General features: G+C 36.8%; 1 protein-coding gene across 3 annotated transcripts in view; it reads right to left on the reverse strand.

Moving 5' to 3' along the window:
- KMT2E (lysine methyltransferase 2E (inactive)) overlaps positions 1 to 15469 on the reverse strand; it is a 63576-nt gene extending 48107 nt beyond the window's left edge. For 2 of the 3 annotated variants that reach the window (XM_065049072.1, XM_065049070.1), the window contains exon 1: positions 15111 to 15469. The gene's annotated coding sequence lies outside the window, so the exon portion shown is untranslated. Of the gene's footprint in view, positions 1 to 7524; positions 7585 to 15110 lie in introns of all 3 variants that reach the window. The other variant, XM_065049071.1, reaches the window with a different exon arrangement.
- Between the last annotated feature and the right edge of the window lie 363 nt (positions 15470 to 15832).

The raw sequence follows: 15832 nt of genomic DNA on the forward strand, positions 1-15832 counted from the left end.
CATTAGCTGCATCATAGGCTATGGCATCTACAAGTTTACATAAAGCAACTGAGGTTACCCAATCATCATATATTCAAGACTTTCACTTTCAACATGGAAAGAAGAGATGTGGTTACCAAATCTGAGAATCAAGTGAAATTCGGATTGTTGGGGGGTTTGTTTGTGTTTTGGTGTGTGGTGGTGTTGTTGTTTGATTAAGTAACGCAGATAAACAGACCAATTAGTGTTCTTAAAGCTGCGTATGGATTGAAAATTAATTGCTAATGCATGGTCCAGTTAACATCATAAACTCTGATGAAGCAAATACATCACCACTCTTCTAAGAAAAAAAAGGTAAGCTGGGGGTGGGACAGATCCAAGAAAAACTTAATACCTTACAGTACACTATTGAAATATATCTTTAAGCCTTAGCCAGAATTTACTCAAAAATTCTAGAAGACCAATCTACACTGAATAAAATTGAAGACTTGAGCTTTTTTTTTTTTTTTTTTTTCCAAACACCACCAAACAGAATTTGTTCTATCTAAAAAAATGCAGAACATGATAGTAATACTATAATACTTCATTGATTCTTATCACCTTAACGTTTTGGGTCTTCACCACACACACAAAACCCTGCAATGCTTTTGCTCTGCCTATCATTAAGTATATAAGAACGGAGGCAGTCGCCAACTCACAATACGTACACAGACAAGTTAATTCAAACAAATATAGCTCATTATTTACGAGTAGCTATCCTCAGTGAATTTCTGCCATGGGGCAGGGGGAGACCCACAATAAACTCATTACATTATGCCCACTTACTACAGAACTGTGACCTTATAAACCCTCCAATGATGAACACCACAGTGATGTCAGACTTGGCATGAGGGAAAATAATTACTTTCCATCATGTCAGAACCAGAAGTATTGTCATGACACACTAAAATATTCCCATTATTTTTACTGGATTGTACTACAAAAACTGCAAAGATCAGAACGAAAAATAATGTGACTACTGGGGACATTTCTTCCTTATCCATCTTAAAAGTGATTGCTTATCCTTTGAAGCTTGATACGTTAATGAGTCATAAAATACTATCTGCTATCATAATATGGTACTTTCCAATTTCTGCAAGAAGCCATCATTTTGAAGTCATTATTCTTTCAGAACTCTGACAGTCTTTCAGAGACAATTCTAAGAAACTGTTTTCATAGGTGCATCTCACTTAAATAACTGGCCAGGAAGAATGGAAAGAATGATGCTAGAGAAGAAGTCTTCCTATAATCCAAGCAGATTATACACAATTTACCATTTAAGAAAACCTTTCTTCAAGCAGTACATGAATTTTAAAGTTAGAAAGACCATATTAGTTCATCCAGTTAATTTCAGTCATATAGTTTAAAAGCAGTATACAAAACCTACCGGTTCAAAGTTCACCGATCAGCTCTTTATTGGGCAAAGTAGCTGACCTACCACACCTTCATCTCAACAGAGGAGCACCTTCGATTTTGCCAGGGCCCATTCTATTCTTTCAGTGATTATACACTACAAGCTTTTTACAAATTTTGACAATTTCTTAGAGTCAGATTTTCTTCATTATCACCCTGCCAGCACAGCTTTATTATATGAAAATGCATTCCTTATTTTACAAATCTTTGCTTTTATTTAACTGCAGTTAAGAAGTTTTTCTTGACCTAATAATACAATTTTCATCTTAAAAAACAAGACACTTTTTGTTCAGTCTGGTTAAAGCATTTATCTTGTGCAAGATCAACCTCATGTAAGAAGCTTATTACACTTGACCATTCAATCCCACTGGGTTTACATTTTCTAGAGTAGCTCTTCTCTCTAGAGAATATACAGGAGCTTTTTTAACTTAATATCTGAAGCCTCACCATATTTCTCAGGATTCACTTCGCTTGTGACACCAGAAGCACTATTTTTTTTTTTAATGAACTGTGTTGTAATAAGAGAAGTACAAGAGCACAATACATTCCAAAATATTAATCTGCATGGCTTTGTACAAAGAACATCATTTATGCATTAAACAACAGAAAATAAGTTACATATTATCCCTGAGGTATTCCACTTACACAACATTATTCTGTGGTCTAACAAAGACCACATGTTTTCTTTCTACCATGTCCTTCTAAGATCAATTGTGTGACAGCGAAAGAAAATCTTCACTTTTTCACTGGTACACAGAGGAGGTAAAAAAACAACAAACACACACACACACAAAACCCAAACAAATCACAAAACACCACACCAAAAACAGAGGGCTCAACTTTCGACTCAGAAAGTAAATGGGTAACCTTCTCAAATTAAATCAGTATTTCTGAATCTAATCCTACAGGATCCAAACTTTCAAAATGAAATCCAGTTGCTATGATCAGATGTTAGCAGAAAGGATCTCCAGGCCTACTTTATCAGTATGTCTTTTTTCCCTCCTTCGACTTGCTTCTTATAGGACAATCAAAAGCTATACAGAACAGTTGCAGGAAACAAGCAGATGATAGATCACCTAGACAGAAAGTACACTTGAAAAATAAGAACTTGAAGTCTAGCCAAACTGTCCAGATGACTCCAACTAGGTTTCATAATTTCAGCTATCAATCATTCTCTAAGTATCAAGAGTTCAGACAAATTCTTCCATGGCATTTTCCATGTAAGCGTGGGTTTTTTGTTTGGTTTTTGGGTTTTATGTTTTTTTTTTTTGTTCGTCTGTTTGTTTTTTACTTTTCTTTTATATTCAGATACCGAGTTACCAGTACTTACATTCAAACAGAAAGTATCAATAAAAAACTGATCACAGAACTCTGACTTACCTTTATTTTCATTAATAATCAAGCATATTTTTCAAATCAGAAGAAACAAAACAGCACTTGCTGTAATGGGAAAGGTACAAGTCGCATGGTTATATGCTACACTGCTAGCTCACATCTGCAAGACATATAGCCTTTTTTAAGAAGAGAGAGGGAAGAAAAATCAGTACTAAGAAGCCTGCTAGAACCTATACAGCTGGGTGTGCCGATGCAAAACTTTTCATAAAAATCAAAGATAAGAGGTGGTGGCAGTACATGTAATCAATCAATGTATCAATATAATATAAATACTTATTACAACAAGATAGATTTTTTTCATATGTTTGCAGGGTTTTTTTGCTGGTTTTGTTTGTTTAACCCACATTTAGCCCTAATGCTACAAAAAACAAAGAGGAAAAAAAAATAATCATGAAATCTGATTTTGCTATTCTTCTTAGTACATCTGTCAGCTTTTTTACACACACAGTGTCATTATTCCTTGTCTCTCCTTCCCCATAAACCAATTTCCAAATTCTCTTGTCATGTGATAGATGCTAAAGACAAAAAGCATTTAAAAGTTATGGAGAAAAACCACTATAAAAGTTAGGAATAGAATTCAAAGAAAGGTGCAATAATTTTAGTAAGCTGATCACTAAATCAGTTCGAGTTCCTTACATAACTAAGCATTACAAAAATTATGAGTCTTTTTGTTCCTGTTTTTATGACTTCAATATAAACTTGAAGTTCCTCTATTTTTTTCTGGCAATTGCCTCTCTCAGTCACCACTCATCTTCAATTTCAAGACTAAAAAAAAAAATGTAGTTACATAGTTTAGATGTTTCAAGACCTGGGGATTTCACCACCTCTACTTTTCCAGAGAGAATTACCAAGGCTTCCCTCCCTAAATGCACAGACATTAAAAAAAAAAATCACCTAATTATAATTAGATTAGCCTATAACTAGGCTGAGTATTTCATGGGAGGAAAGTGTGCTAGTCTAAGATAAATAATTATTTAGATTTCATACTACTGCATACAACTTTAAAGTCCTTGACTAATGTCACTACAGAAAGATTAATATTCTAACCAAATTATCATCTCTATACTGTGTCTGCTCTGCATCTTCACAAGGTCTCTATACAAAATATACCTAACTAGAGGGGGAAAAAAAAAAAAAGGCAAAACCTTCTAACCTATCCACATACACCAACTGTCTTTCCTTAAAGGCAAAATGATATAATTTAAGCTACATATTACAAAATATGTAAAAAGTAAAAGTGATAAATTACCCATATTTAGTAAACTGAGTAACAAACTTTTGAGAAAAACTATCACTCCTGAACATCTGACAATTTACAGCATGTGTTTCCCAGCCTATGGAGAAATGGGCAGTTCACCCCATGCTTAAGCCAAGCTTCTTCCCCCTGAGCACAAGTACAGAAGAAACTTTCTTTTGCTAAACTAAGAGTACTGGTAAAACAACTACCTCCCACCCTTTGACTACAGGCAAAAAATGTAGTAACAATTTCCTGGAGCAGTATTTAAGTATCAGAATACACACAGTAAACATAAAGATTCATTTTTAAATTATGTTCACAAATCTAAGGGAATCAACCTGAAGCTTGCTGGAACAAGCAGATTAAATTGCTGAAACAAAGTGATCTGTACAGTCTATCTTCTACTCATGCAAAGACCAAGGAAGAAGAGGAGGGGTAGAGAACAGTTACCAGCCTTACAGGTAAAAATCATTCAGATGTAAAATACACAAACTAGTTGCATGACTGTCTTGAGTCAAGCAAGACCTTTCAGTTCAACCAGCACAAGATGCTAATTCCATTTAGCTTCAAGTCAATCTGAACATAAAAGAAATCTACCTGTACTCATTCAGCACTAAGCCACATCGAAACTCCAACTTCTATTTGCTCGCAGTAGAAAATTCATGCTACTGTGGGTTCAGGTTGTCTCCAGAGTCACACAGAATCACTCTGAAACTAACTACAGCTTCCCATCTCAACAGGGTCTTTCAGGCAAGATACAAAGATCTCCAAGATCATACTACTGCTTTCAGACCTCTGCCGACTTCTGCTGATCCTGGTATTAGCTGCTCACACAAATTGTCTCAGGCAAGAGAAACAGATGACCAAAATGTAATATTCTCTTTGATTTTTGCTATACCAGGGAAAATATTCTACCAGGTGTGCCGATACTTTCCTTCCCCTTAAACAGGAGGTGGATAAAAACAGATTTGAAGTGCTGGTATTCGATGCAGCACACAGGGACATAGTTATGTACCTTGTAATTGAGAGACAACAAATCAAGCCTAATGCATACACTGGAAAAAGAAGAGAAAAACAGAATTTAGAAGACAAATACCTTAAAAAAAAATCTTCTATGCATAAGTTGCCTTTTATCAAGCATGCAATCTAAATATTTTCCTCTTCCCTCCCCCTGATTACATCATATGTGTATAAACATTTTGCAATCATTAGCAAAAGCAATTCTTGTCATGCCTTCCTTCAGATCTACAGGACAACAATTTTAATCTGTGGTCATGGGAACCACCCTTTCTACAAAGAAATTCCAAAGAATGTATGTACCTAAGAAAAGTTGATACACCTATGCCCTAACACAATCTACATGGGATAAATTTCTAAGTAAAAAAGTCCTGTAAATACAATGTGTTGTAGTCCACAAATCCAGTATATAAACTACTGTACTACACTGTCACAGAGCCAGCAAAATGAGCTTTCCTACTTGACTTCCCTGCCTACAAGCTTTTTTTTCCTTTTTTTTTTTTAAAAAAAAAAACATTTACTTAAAAAAATAAATTGAAGGAACTGTGGGGATTGGTTGTTTGGATTTTGTTGGGGTTTTTTTGTCTTTTTGTTGTTTGTTTGGGGTTGTTTAATTGGGAGACAGGAGAAAACTTTAAAAGACTTTACTAAAAAAAAAATCAAATGTTTTGCTAAATTTCTGCTTTCTGCTACTGCTCTGAGCACTTGGTTTTCTCTATACAATAGTTAGGTTATTTGGAAAACTAGCAATAGAAACCGATCATTTTGATTGTATACTCTAGATAACCTTCAAATAGCAAACTACTCTATGTGAGCATGTATTTACACAGAAAGCAATCTGAAAAAAATATATGCAGCATATATGTAGGCAGCATAAATACATATAACGAAATCTTTCAACTTATTTATTGCTGGCTGTTTCTAAGCAGATAACACATCTTTAATCAGATCTAGGAGCAGAATATGACCAAATGACTTATCTTACTCACAGGGAAGTTCTTGCTCATTTCCCCCAACATGCTCCACCATGGTATAGATTTTGCTAAGAGATCAGAAGGGATATCCAACTTCCAAATGTTAAACCATTGCAGTATGATGTATGCAGGCTTAAGACACAGCTATGAGTTTAAATTCAGACCTTTACTGCTCTTTGCTAACCTAATGGTAACCTAACTGAAAAGTTGACAGTCTACTTCAAATTTGTGCAGAGATAAAAAAGGGAGTTGGTAGAAGTGAGACACAGCAGGCACACTCAAATGTACAACTTAGGACCCATTAATGACCAACTCCTGCAAATCACATAGAAGAAACTATTTAAAAGAAAAAGAAAGTTTCCTATGTATCTGTAGTCCATGCCAAAACACTCCCACTGACCTAAGGTTCCCTACATCCCTCTCATAGCAGTATCTTCACCAACATCTTTGCCATCACAATATTAACTGCGCTTGGCCTCACCTACAAGCCCCTCAGAAACCTCCTATGCCATCCACACTGATCTACGTGTTGTCAGCAGCCAGGTTCACTTCACCTCCTCCTCATATGTCCTGTCAGTCGCGAACCCTGAGACAAGAAAACAGAACTAAAACCAACCACCTGCTCTGGTGCTATGGCCAGTTTGGAGTTACACACCCGACAGTTGTCAGTACAGAGAACAGATGATTACTAAAGTCATGATTCTTCCTCTCCCTGCTTCTCCCAGGACACTGTGCATAGCTGGCCCTTTCCATCCCCTTCTGGATTTTCACTAAGCTTCAGAGATCTCAAGGGTACTAAGTTCCTAACTGTACCAAATTTTGTTTGTTTGTTTGTTTTTAAGTTATTGGTTGTACTGACAGAGACCTACTGGTCATCAGACCAATTCATGTAAGAAACACAGTTATTATAGCCAAACTACAGAGTAAGACTCCTCCTCCTACATTGCTTTTAATGCAGTGCCAATACAGAGCAAAACTAAGTACAGCGAAGAGTTCATTATCATACTTAAGAACATCCTGATACAATAAGTACAGGACTCCACATTCAACAAAGACCTCAGTCATGTTTGGAATGACAGCCAAACTTCATTAATTGGCTTTGAGTTTGGGATCTAGAACAAATAATAAAACAAACCCTGCCTCCTCCATGGTATTCCAGATTAATGCATAAAAACTTGAGTTTCCACAATGTAACTATCAATTCTTCAGTATACTGGTCATTACATGCATTACACTAATGCCAGTCAGTGGAAAGAAAGCTGCCCTTTTAAGCATAAGCCCAGAATCAGTCTGTCAGTTCCCTAAGTTTCCATCATAAAGAGCTAGTTTCCACTGGCCACAGACTACCTTCCATTTACTACCTGGCCCAAGAATGCCCTTCTTGTGTGTTCCTGAAGAAGTGATGAAAAGTGAGCTCTCTTCCTCCAATATTTATGCCAGTCCCTTAAAACATGGAACACTTCCCCTTACCTCTTCTCTCTCTTCACTCCTTTTTTTCTTCTCTCAGTAGAAGTTAGACAAAATATCGGACTAGGAAGAGAAAAAGAATGAGTGGTAGAAGGGAAGTAAAGGTAAATGCAGTTACAGAAAGAACAAGAATTATGTTACTGAACAGAAATCTATCAAAGAAAGAGTAAGCAGACATACACAGAAAAACACCATGCTTACAGATTTTAGGTTTTATATTTACAGAAATCGACCCCCACAATTGAAAATCAGCTGCGAATCACTTGATGTATGTAAAATTACTAAACACCTGACATACTTCTTTTAAAAGAAACCACCCACAAAATGGCCTATCAATTCAAAAATGATCAATTACTTGAGCTGAAGAGTCAAGGAATTATAAAATACAAAACAAGTACAGCATACGAAGAACAGCGAGACAAAAAATAACTTTTTGATAGCAATATTGCTTACTGCTTGGAGAAGTATATACTAGCTACCTAACACTAGTATATAATACAACTGAGATACAGAATTCCCTTAAACAGAAATTCAAAGGTTAAGATAACAAATAAAGTTTCTCAGTAAAAACATCTTGGCTTTAAGTCATTCCTTGTATCAGCTGGTTTACTGTAAACATTTTTATCTATCAGAAAGTTGTAAGTAACTGTTCATTAAACTTCTACAACATTGCTGTGACTTAGCAATTATTCTCCAAGAAAATATTATTACCTTAAGTTGTTATATTTTTGAAAGTTTGTCAAGAATAATAAAGTGTTTTTGCAAGTACACATAGTCTACACACTGTAAGAATAGTCTCTAAATCTCATCTACAACTGTAAAGTCTCAGTATATTTATCTTTCATTAAAACTAACAGTATACCTCACGGTGATTCAGTCACTGGAAGGTCTAAGTTTTAAGGCCAAACATTCCTTCCAAGGTGGCTTTCTGGGGGGAAAACATATGGCTACAAATACATACTGGTATTGCTTTCAACAATCAACATATTTTGCTGATTTCATGACATCAAAGTAATTCAAGTTTGTTTAATGCTGCTAAATAAGACCTTGGAACCTACTGTAAATATTAAATAGCTACTACACAAGAAGCAAATTCTTTTTGACTTAGTTCAAATCTGACATTGAGCAAATTTCTATTTTGCCATGTTTTCACTTTGGCAGATTCCAAAAACTAGTTCCCTTGTCTTATCAGTGGCATTTAACTTACATTAATAGTACAACAGCACTCCTACTTGTGGAAGCAGTTTGTATACATTCACTCGATTGCTATGCTTATGCCTAGGAATCTTATCACAAGTCAGAAAGTTGCATTCTTTCAAACAGAAACTTTAATAATTCTTTAGAGCACTTAGAAGAACTCTTACGTAATTCCAGCTACAGTTCAACTTGGACTATATTTCCCTGTAACAACCTGGCAATTTTTCAATGCTCTTTACTAAGATTTTGGGAAGAAGAGGGCAAGGGAAGGTGAAAAAGAGATGGAGGGGACTATGACATGTTCAAGGACAGCCAAATAAATACAGAGGTTTAAGATCAAAATATCTTTCCTACTTTCAAGAAAACAAAAAACATTTGATTTTCAATTGCAATTTTCTTCCAAAACTGTATTGACTGATTTGCATTACAAAATTTAGATTTGTAGCTTCATATCTTTGTGTTTTCAAAGGAGATCTCAGTATGTATTTTTAATTGTAGTAATAACAATATGAAACACGTCATCTTAGAATAAGCACAACAAAGAAATTCTGCCTGGCAATGGAATCACAAAACGCAGCTTTTAACTTTCAATACTACTGCCACACAGAAGAGATAAAAAAAAAAAAAAAAAAAAAAGAAGATGCCGTTTGTCTTTTATTGCTTCCAGTACAGAAGATATGATTAGAAAGAAACAGTAGAGAATGAACATTATAAAAAACCACTACAGCCATTCATTGAAAAAATGCAGAATGATACTGAAGATTCCCAAGAAGCATTTCTACTCTAACCAAAAAAAAACAGCAATTAACTGTATTACATGGCAAAGCATCTGAGGGAGGATCCTTATCCTTATAACCAGCAAAATAACTGCTATATGTTTTATCAGTTTTATATAAAAGTGTTCATGTTTCTTTCACAGTTCTAGAAATATAAGTTTGGAAACCAAATGAGAGGTGAAATCTCCCTACATCTTAAAGGTCTGTAAGTAAGTGGCTGTAACTCCCAAATCTTCACCTTCAGTTTAAGTAGTACCTACTAAAAGCATTCCTCATTGGAAAAGTTTCTTTAAGCCAACAGTTAAGACAGGATTAACTGTCTAGACTTGGAATATCATCTAACTTGTGCTGTGGTTTTAAACACAGCCCCATTATAACCATACTAATGAGGAGTTAGCTCCTTTTGTCTACTCAAGCCAAGTTAAGAGCATCATCCACTGTTACAGGAAAAAGTATCTTTAGACCCAGCCAAGTTAGAAGAGTTAAAGAGTAATGAACAGCAAATCCATTTAAATATTCAGAGCTCCTCAAGGCAAAATATCCAAACTTACCATCCTATACACATTTTAAACTTTCACTTTGTTAGTATAGGATACTAATTTCATCATTTTCTATGATGATGAAATAACCAACAAGAGATTATAGATCCTCCTTATGAAGCTGTAATACGAAGTACAATAAAGTCATTAAAATCTAGTCTTATCGTCTTGTCTTTGAACTTCATGGTAATTTATTTTTGAGATACAGATATAAAAGTGAATGATTACCTAGACGATGATGGCATAAAACAATACACAAAACACAACTATAAATGAGAATAAAATTTCAAAAAGCTTCTCTAAACCTGAGCCTGCACTACAACCTTTAATATCTACACATATTGAAAATGTTAGCTTAAATTCTAAACTTAGGATCAATACTATTTTGGCATTCCCGTACTTAGCCTAATTTGCAAAACTGCTGGTCCCTTGCAAGTCTCACCTAAGTTTTATGACACTGTATCTCCATCTAAGCAGTGTATGAATTATCACGTGAAAGGAGAGATAGCACCCTTTCAACAAAATACGCAAAACATTTTACTTGCACTGAATGCAATCTGCGTGATACTTCAATATATTCTTCATTTGTAATTTTGAAACATCTAACTTGAGGGGACATTGTGATTTTACCATAGTTTTTATCCATTATTTTAATTAAAAAAAAAATAAATACGAGAAAGCGCTTAGGCATATTAAAAAGTATATATACTTTGTACAACAATCATCTTTAAAGATTTACAGATAACCTTAACCATTAAAATTTTCTAACAACCAGAAGAGTTTAAAATCTTGCCTGTTTCATTAACACCACATTAATATGTTTTGTAGGAGGAACTAAAAATAATCTCAATATCTCCTAGCAAGTGTATGGAACCTTGACAAGGTTTCTTTTAAATAACTCTTTTGTTATGCCTTAAAGGTAACAACAGTTTTGTCTTTCAACGCAATTATAGCAGGCTTTTTTTGTCGCATGAAGGTCACGAGCAGAATTGTGGATCCTCAAAGAGACTAGGTTATCTTTTGTAGGTACAATTCTTTGGTTGGTAAGAAAATGTGAACCCTGACGTAATTAGAAATATTCATCTTGCCCATCTTGCCATTCAAAAGCCCACTGCAATCAATATTTCAAATAATCCGAAATTTGAAAGAATGTTTTTTTTTCTTAATCCACATTCTACATATGCCAAAACTTTTTTCCCCCCAGAGATGCCTTAAGTTTCATTCTTAGCAATAAATCAAAACTACTATTTGCACAGTGGAAACATTTAAACACTGTACCTGTTCCAAAAACACTGTCCAGCAAAATTTGCTTTTGAGAGACTCACAAATGCTCATTTGTATGAAAGTCACAAGGCCAATAACACAGATGGACCTCCTTAGGACATCTCCAGAAGCCCAAATTGGGTTTTATGTCTTCACCAATCTACACATCCCATTAGTCAATTTTGTTAGAATGTTATACAAAAACAGCAAAATACCTTCATCAAACCATCATTTATATTAACCTATTTAGAACAATGTTACAATTACATACACCACCTCTTAACTAAGTCCCACAAATAGTCCTTACTAAAATTAGTATTAGCAAGTACTCAAAATTAAGACTGTCCTTAAATCAAATGGAGAATAGGACTAGAGAGACACCGTAGCCTTCAGTGTGACACTGATTTCTTCTGTATTTCTGTTGATTTCCTGCAGAATTTTAACAGTTGTGTGTGTTGAAATTGTACCAAAGATATGAGGTAATGCAACTCCTAAAAGTAATCTGAATTTTGCTGCTAAGAGAAAGTTCCCTAGATATAGTCTAAAAAGTCAGTATTATTTCCCCTCTGAAATCTCCCGGGTGGCAAAAAACATTACCCAAAAGGCTAAGTGACAGTTAAACAGATTATCCCTTCAGATATGTAAAGCTTGAAGATACATAAATGGTTTTAGAACTGTAGTCGTGCATTTATAACACAATGTTTGTATATCAGAAATGTCTCTTGAAAAAAAGAAATTTAGATTTCTAACCTTCCCTCTTTCAAGAAGTTTTTATTTCTGTGGAGTATTTCATTTTTTTTACAAATATGCTTTAACACATCGATGTCAGCATTAAAAAATAAAGGCAGGGTTTCCTTTGTAATATTGTCTCTTTAAAACAGATCACAGATCTGTTTTTACAAATGGAGAAACTGAGTCACAAATGCAAACTGACTCACTAGAACTCATACAGGAAAACTCTGGAAGATGTCAAAATTCCCAAGAGGTTTTCAGTGCATAAAACATGCAATCTATAAAGACAAGCTGTAAAATATGACTGTGAGTATTCCAATCTTTGGGTTTATTTTACTTTTCACCTCCAAGAATACTTTTTGTAAAGTGTATAAAATTATTTTATTTTAATCTTGAATCAGATGCCTGCTTGAGAACATGACTGAGGCCATGGAGTTCAGACTGCAGAGCTGTGTAGCACTAAGTCATAACATTAAAAAAACTACTCTCAAGAGCTTTAAATCTAAGGAAAGGAAAGAAAAAGGCAAAAAGTTTCCAAAAAGTCCTACACATACACTTCTCAGAATCTTATTCATGCACTTTTTACAGAGTAACACATGGCTTATTAAAAAAAAAAAAAATCTCAAATCTATAAAGAAGGTATGATGGAAGCATGCAGTACTGGACTATTAACGCATCACTTGGTGGGTGAAATCACTCAGCCTCTGGCCTCAAAACACATGAGAGGTACACATTACCAACACACTAAAACTCTTGTTCAACTTCAGGTATACCTTAAACCACATATCTGTGCTTCTGAATGGTACCTAAATTAAAATTCTTCAGAGACTGAAGACAGTTTTGCCATTTCAATACCGCGCTTTTGATTGTTTAAATCCAGAAGGTTCCAAAGCTATACTAGAATAGGAATTCATACCTCATTAATCCAAGGACAAGATTAAAAACAGGCATACAAAAAAAGCAAAAAAGTGACTTTTTTTTTTAATTGCTTAAAACATCTAGTTTGCAGCCTCCATAGTTTGTATCAGACTATACTACACCAACTACCAAATAATAAATCCTTGTGACCTCCCTTCCCCCCACTCGAACATATTTATAGTGGTGATACTAAAAGGTTCATATTTCATTTAGGAAAAAAATTAGAGGTTAGGGACTGCACTTTCCCTCAGTATTTGTATGCGTATTACCACATACACAATTTATACAGCAATATACAAAATAAACTGAAGGAAAAAAAATGTAAGACCAGGATTACGTGGTGGCAGAAGAAATTCTGCATCTTAATAAAGTAACAGGTTATAATCTCACACACATTATTTCTGTAAGTATTAAATTCTTTTGGTATTCACAGACTATGAATACATTGAATTACTACCCCAATGTCCATCAAAGGTATTTCCTGGAAGGTGAACATGATGGTCACAAATGTGATTCCACAAAGAATTTAGCTGTTTTAGTGATCTTAATTCACTACTTATTTTTATAAATATTACTGCTTTTACGTCGTTAACAAGATAGACAGATGTACAGTATCTATGACAAACACAGGAGCTTTTCCAAATCGTTAAACCGACATACATATTACCTTACAGCAACCTATACACACCCCTCAAAGAAGCTGCTCGAGTCTGTTACCTCTTTCCACCCCCCTTCTCCCCGACAAGAGTGGTCTCGTTCACTTGCCTTTCACACACATAACCAATAAAATTAATCAGCTGGAACACAGCATTTTTAAATCACAGTAAAGTCAAGAGATGTTTTGTACATTATTTGGAGGGAACAGTCTTTTCATTTAAACCTAATAAGACTCTAATACGCTGCAGACAAACGCGCTGCATGGGGTGTGGAGGACCCGAGCTGATTAGATTACCACAACATCAGCCTGAGGCCGCCATTTTTAGAATCTCTAAAGGACAAAAGAGGGAAATTAAAAAATTTGCTCCACATTTTTTGAAAAGTAGCTCCAGAAGTATAGTGATTATAATCAATTAATCATGCATTATAAGTACACCCATGGATATCTGTTTCTTTTCTCTGATCTGAGCCCTGAATGACAAAAACGTTTCGTTATTATTCCTTTAACATACTGTAAATAAAAGGACGAAAACATTCCTAAATCTAGATGCAGCACTAAACTTCTGCTTTTAATGACACGTAGTACGTACCATTTTGGGGACTTCAGGGATTTTAGCCACTGCACATTCCCTAATGGCTGAGTATGGGGGAATACAGGACCTTTATAAATCAAGCTATATTATGTTTCTCACCCTATTTAGCACTAAACAGTGAACCGTTTGTTTCTCCTCCCTGGGTCTGCAGCAATAGGGTCTGCCCTACCAAAATTTATTTCTTTAAGAAAAAGACTGAAATATGCCGCCCCAGGAACACGTATACCGGCTGCAGGACCGAAAGCAAGAAAGGGATGCACCAATATAACTACTTACAACCCCAAGAAAGGGGGTGGAGAGAATGATCCCCTTTTAAATTGGCAAAGAAACTCCTAAGGGCTGCTTTCGTTTGTCCAGGCTACACCATGGAGCAGAGATATTAGCAGGGAGGGAGGAAAGGAGGCGGGGGTGTGGAAGGCAGAGAGATTAGGCCTATAACGAGCCATTTTAGCACCACAAAGCAAAAATATACAGGATAGAGGAAGAGAATGGGTTTCCCTCAGCTTCATAAAACTCAATACGCAGCCCCCATAACACACAAACCCGTTCATAAAACCACCAGTCTAACGAAGCATATGCTGTCACATAATAGCCCCTCTTGGCTCTTTTTCCAAGCATAATGCATAAATCTGGCATAACTGCCAAAAAATTCTCCTCAGCTCCTTCAGCTACAGTAACCCGCCATATTCACAAGATATAGCGACAGCCTGCCATTTTTTAACCAAACCCCACAAAAGGAAAAGCAAATTAAAGGCAACTTAAACAAAATATAAACCCATTTCGGGATGGAAGAGAGCTATACTCGTACCGGAGGTAAGGAGACGTTCCCGTCGCATTTCACTCCCTTTTTGCCACCCCCTCCCCCCCCCCCAAGCACCCACAGCAGAATACGCTGGTAATAACCTAAGACTCACCTGTAATGGTCACAGGCCAGGCAGCAGGACCCCTCAGCTGAGCCCCTTCTCTATCCCAACCAAAACAATGCAACAGCCCCACTGCGGATATCCCTACTCTAGGCAGGACTGAACCCCCAGCAGGCTCTGGTAAAAGAAAGAAAAGGGAAAGAAAGAGGAGACCCCCCCTCCCCCCAAACCTAGCTCAGTGCTCAGAACCCTACAGGGACCAGCTCGGAAGCGCCTTTGCCTTGGGACCTATGTACAAACCCCGCTGCTGCCGCCGCTGCTCCCGTGTCTCCCTCCTTTCAGCCTCCTACGCTCCCTTCTATGTCACTGCCTCTCTCTGGGAAAATGGCGTCGGCTCTCCCCTCCCTCCCACTGCACGGGGCTCACCCGCCCCGCCTGGCAGGGGCAGGGTTACCAAGGCGAAGCCAAACAGCCGCCATTTTGCTTATGGGCTGGAGCGCAGTCTGCGCCCGCCGAGCCCTCAGTGTCCATTTTGCAACAGCGGTTTGCACGTTACGGCGAACGGCGCGGGTCTGGGCGCGGCCGAGACACCAGACTGCGGCACAGGGGCTGAGCAGGGGGGCTGTGAGGAGGTGTGGAGGGAAGTAGGACAGCGGAGGAGGGGCGGCTGCAGCTGGGGCTGGTGCCGGGGGCGATCCGCAACCCCGGAGGCGCAGACCGCGGGGGAGGGGCAGGGGCAGGGGTTCCGTCCCAGGCTCTTGTGGGACCGAACG

The sequence above is a fragment of the Columba livia genome, chromosome 1 (genome assembly GCF_036013475.1).
Source record: "Columba livia isolate bColLiv1 breed racing homer chromosome 1, bColLiv1.pat.W.v2, whole genome shotgun sequence".
Lineage (NCBI taxonomy): Eukaryota > Metazoa > Chordata > Aves > Columbiformes > Columbidae > Columba > Columba livia.